This window comes from Papilio polytes, unplaced genomic scaffold (assembly GCF_000836215.1).
Source record: "Papilio polytes unplaced genomic scaffold, Ppol_1.0 DF823288.1, whole genome shotgun sequence".
Taxonomy (NCBI): Eukaryota; Metazoa; Arthropoda; class Insecta; order Lepidoptera; family Papilionidae; genus Papilio; species Papilio polytes.
The window spans coordinates 488,648-494,571 of NW_013525916.1; positions in this window are offsets into that span (position 1 = coordinate 488,648).

A 5,924-nucleotide genomic window follows, 5' to 3' on the forward strand; every position below is an offset into this window, starting at 1 on the left:
GGCAGCGGGACGGTTGACTTTTAAATTTCGACCGCAAGCCGAAGGTTCGATTTCGCAGTATTGTACCGCACGACACCGCGGGGTCCTTTACTGTGGGTACTTTGCTTATTTTTCTCGGGGCTTACGTTGTCTGTGTCCGTGGAAGGAAATAAATTATTTGTACCCCCAACACCTTGTCGGAGGAGTTGCTAGATGGCGTCATTTTTATAAAAGTGTAATGCGGTTTCCTTGTTGTGATTGCATTTTCTCGGCGCGCTCTCGCGACGGATTTCTTCATAACATTTTATACTTCGCGTTTGATAAGTGTGCCCCGGGTTCCCACCTTGCTTATTTACGTAATAAAACGTATTACACTCTGTAAAAATTATTTTGTTTCAAAGATATATTGTGAAAGTTTTTTATCGTGTTTAGATAAACGTGATTTTGTACTTTTTAACATAACGCGTTAAAAGTTTAAATTAATGATTTATATTATACATATGCGTCTTTATTCGATGATCTAGGCTAGGTCTAACTCTAGGCAGCTGCCCTCCCTGCCCTGCCTCCGCTTTATCCTGTTGTATATCATAGCAATTATAGTCATAACAGATATCTAACTAATAATAGCTAAAGTAGTCAAAATGAATACTTTAGCTATTATTAGTTAATCTAAATTGTTGGCAATAGAAGCATATCCGGTTATTCCAAATTCCGAGCGGGTTTGCATTAGCTGTGGACCAGAAACAACGGACCTCGTCCAGTAATTAGGAGTAAATTAAATGACATCCTTTCATGGCGGGTCGCCGGCGACCGCTGGTTTTAGACCGGCCCTTTAATATTGCCTCCACATCCGACCCGCTCTAATGGAGAGCTTATAGTGATAGATTTTATATTTTACAAACTATGATTAGTTGTTTACCAACATCAAAACTCTAACTAAAATTAAATTTTCAGAACTGAAAACAAACAAGTTTTACGGCAAATGAACTAGTAAACTAAAAAATCATTTAGTAATAATCGTTTTGTTTGTAATGGAATTTAAAAAAAAAATTGCAACGTTATAACCTAAAAATTTTCAATTAATAAAATCTCAGATATCCACTCTAAGTAAGCACCCTGAGAGCTTATCTAAGGTAACCTGATACCTGTCGCCTAAAGCATCAAAATTATCCATACTTGATAAACATCTTACGATTATCGGGCATTTTTGATTTACCACTTTAAGTGAAAATTTCAACGCAAAATTTAATCTCACAGAATTAATCTATCTATCTATACTATTATAATAAAGCATAAACACATACTTCTATGTTGCCTAAGATGTCAGCAATTACAGCATATTTTTGAATAATTCTTTTTTTACTAAAAGCCCTCCACATACGTCATGCTTTAGGCTATATATTTTACGGCATTAAACTTAGGAGGTAAATATTTTAGATAAAAAGCTAATGTGGGAAAGAGACCATAAGTTGCTGCCAACATCAAGAAAGCTAAATTGCAATTCAAAATTTGACAAATGTAAACAACGAAATATTTTTTTTATAATTTCATGCGGATGAAGCCGCACGGAAACAGCTAGTAAAGAATATTGCTTATTAGAAGTATTTTGCCGATCCTTAGTAGGGATCAGAGCAAGAAGATGATAATGAAATGTAATTTAAAAATACCACAGCATCATAACAAATGATACAAAACAGAATATCACAGCGCTGCATTCCGCCGCATCTCATTATCACAGTCAAAACACAGCCGTGTAAATATTAACATGCGTGCTTTAATTCCATTACTGGAGGTACAGTCAGATACATTGGTAGTGGAACACTGTGAAATATAATCGATTTAAAAACATAGAAAACTGGAATACATAGAATTTAATTTTATGACAACGAATCCTTTAATTTCCACTGACGAATTTCAAGAGTTTAAATTACTTAACGTAGTAAATAATTTTGTACTACGTTTAGCTCATTTAAGTGTGTATGAATTTCTAAAAAGTAACGTATAATATTTGCAGTTTATTTATACCGTACAGTGCAATCGTTCCTAACTGTACCATTGCAGGCCTTTGCCCCGGGACTGCGAACAATTGGAAGCACAGTTTCGTAAATTTGGAATCCCAATTTGTTCGTAGAGATGTTGTTTGCATTTGTTTCAAATTGCATGTTGATTATTGCTGAATGTTGAGGCGTAATTTAATTACACATATGCGTTTGGTAATTTTGATATTAGTGGTTTCGGCTACTTAGATATTCGTACATCACTACTAACCTTGTACCCAATGATCTTATTTGACTATCTTATAAATATTTGCATTGTAAAAGCTACTAGTTATACTACTTAGTTGTAACATCGTGTTAAAAAATAATTATAAAAATAACAACTCACGACAGGTAACGTTACAAAGCTATTACCCGACTAAAACGATGTCGCGATACAAGCGTGATAATTACAGGCCTGGAACGTCCCGTACAACGGACAACGGGTCTTAATAGGACCAATTACGTCACAATTCACACGAACCACCGCCGGACAGTTTCACCTAATTCGATTTTATTGTCACCCCGTTTGATGTATTTAAACAACGTTCCGTGCAAACGTTTTTAATGTGTCGACATTATTATTGAATTATTAAAACGAATTGTCCCGTTCATTATTAATCGCCGTGTCCCATGAATTAATAATGCCAATTATTATGACAGTGTAATCGATGTTTACGAGTTGAATAATTAATTCACTTAACAGATGTCCTCCTGACCAATTCCGATTTTGGTCAACTCTTTATGTTTACTTCAGAATATGTAAGTGAAACGAATAAAGTAATTGCATATAAAAAAAAACAACTATACATAAAGGCAGAAGAAAACTTTTACGTATTCCAATAATTCACATTCACAAGAATAACTAGTACCGTATCTATAATACATTATTATTTTTAATCAATCATTTGGAATTACAGGAAATCATACTAATATTATAAATGCGAAAGTTTAGATGGATGGATGTTTGTTAGAGTTTGTAGCCTAAACGGCTGAACGGATTTCGGTGAAATTTGGCATAGACGTAGATGATAGTCTGGAAGAACACATAGGCTACTCACTTTTGTTTTTTTTAATCCACGCGGACGGAGTCTGTGGCGAAAACTAGTCATTACATAAAACTCAGAGACATCATAAAAAGCTGGGCTTCCGAACCAGAGATTAAAATAAAAATCAAATCTACTTACCTATAAAAATAAAAAGTTAAGATTACTAATCTGAATAATTGCTTTATTTAGAACAAATAACTTTCTGTCTCAGATATGTTTTTAAATGGAATTATCAGAAGAGTTATTTTTTATCTACGACTGGAAGGTAACTTAATAGATATGTGCTCTGAATAACAATTTTAAAAGGCAAAAAGCGTAATGTAAGATAATACCCGAACTGATACGCGTAATACGCTTGAGAAGTTTTCGTTCGGGATTTAAAAAATCACTTCTATATAACAACGCAACGATATTGAATCGTATTTTCTACGCCATTAGGTTCTATCTTGCAAACGTTTACCTAAATTGCGACTCAAATCAATATATTTGCATGTCGAATCAAATTGCCCTTTGATACGTAAGGAATAGAGTTTAAAATCTATCATCGGTATTGATCCTCGACTGCTCCTGTCTATTGTGTGTCGAACAATATCAGAGCATGAGATTCAATGTTAAATATTCAAACCTAATTTAATAGTGGTGGAAAGAAACTCCATTTTATTAGTTTAAGATATTTCTAGTTCATAAAAACATAAAATATTTAAAAGCGGAATATAACAATGCACCGACCTATGTAAATCCTAGTCGTCTTAGTAAATATCTACTATAATAAATAAAATAAATAATATTCTTCCCGCACATAGGTTATATCGAATTTCAAAACAGTTTGAGTTATGTCTCTTACTAGGTTTCGCCCGCGACTCCGTTCGCGTGGAATTAAAAAACGAAATTGAGTAGTCTATGTGTTCTTCTAGCCTATCCTCTACATATATACCAAATTTCATAGAAATCTGTTCAGTCGTTTCGGTTACAAACAAACATCCATCCATCTAAACTTTCACATTTATAATATTAAGTATGATTAGTATGACTACTGCAATCAAAGGAGTTAAATTATTATTTAAGCGGTCCCTGAGTATGTTTTAATTACTAATTATACTCTAAGTATTGTAATTGTACTCAAATTAACTCATCAATCTTTACATTTCACAGATTAAATTTTAATTTAAATTCAACTGATCCGTACCTGTGAAGACCCAGATTTCAGGGCGGGAGTATCGAAGCAGAGATTGTAGGAACCAACCAATTCCATTAATTCCTCGATAGATAATGCACGAGTTCCATTGGAACGTAAAAATTATTTCGGACGATACGCACACACGTCAAATTGATTTCGGACTTCGAATGGAATAATAAATTTTTCGTACGACACGAATGCAAATTTTTATTTGGCAACATTTTTAAATATTTTCAGGTGAAATTACGCGCGGTCTGGGCCGGGAATTTATCGCGGGTTAAGTGCTTAAATTAGATATATTTCCTGTTGTTGCGCGATAATAAAATATATCCGAAAGCTCGAGCGCTTTTATTTACGAACACTTTGGTGGAAATTTATTTTTAATTAACGGACTAAGTTATTTCTCACGTTTTCCCTTCAACAGCGTTCCCAGTTACTAGTTGTTAATCATTGGTTTTTTATTTCTGAAATTTATTAGCGATTTTGTATAGCTTCAGTTTTACAAAAATAATATACATTGGTGTGTTTACAAATAAATATGATTTTATCCTTGCTCAGGAAATAGATTAGCTATTTCGTTTTTCTGTTTAAAACACAATAATGTACTATTTAACAAGTACAGTCGGGGAATTCGGCAATGTTTCACCTAAAACCTACGGTCGTTTAAACACATTGTAACGACAACGCGAACCAATAACCAGAACGTAATTTTAAATGTGTCTAAAAACGTTGCTTTTCATTTTCATTATCTTGTTTGCATAACTCATTACTACCTAAATAGTTGATTTGGCTGCGAAAAAATCGACAATCGCACAACAATTATTTCTTTCGATATTGAACGTATTCCGTATGGAATTTCGTATAGATGTAGAGGATAGTCTGGAAGAACACATAGGCTACTAACTTTTTTTTCATTCACGCGGACGGAGAAGCAGGCGAAAGCTAGTTTTTAAATAATTTAAAAACAAACAATCGTACGCCTGCTTCAAGTAAATATAGTGATGTGTCCTATCAACCAACCCTTTAGATTAGAATATTGAAAGCTTGTATTTTTGTAAAAGAAAATAAGATAAAAAGCTTCATAAGTCCAATGCATCCCTGTGGGGTCGAACTCACGCCCACGCTTTAAAACACGGTCTTTAATTAACGTATTTCTAACTTTGGTATCGACATCTTTCTATACTACCATAGCTGTTTATATCAAATCTCAAATACACGCTATTTTAATATTTAACTGTATTGGAATAGCAATTAAAACTGCATAACTGATGGCGTATTTTCAACTTCTTAAGGAGGAATAGATTTGGAAGAGAAAAGAATGAACTCAAAAATTTCTGGACAGATTTCAACAATTTCCTTTATAACTTACTCTAAAAAAACAAAATTGATCGATATTAAAATACTAATTAATCAAATAATATTAAAAGTAAATAAAAATGCACTTCAAATATTTACGTTAATAATCGATTCTGGTCAGCTTTGTATTTTTCTTCAAATCGATTTAAAGAATCGACATATCGTTTTTACAGTCGTGTGCGCGTCCACCGAGCCTTTGTTCTGGCAAAATATCCATTCAATGTAAAACAATTCGTTTTAGGTCGTCTTCTGTCAATAATACTAAATGTGTTGCTGGAATTTGTTAATTTATTTATTAACTGTATTTCTGTGCAGCAATCTTTATAA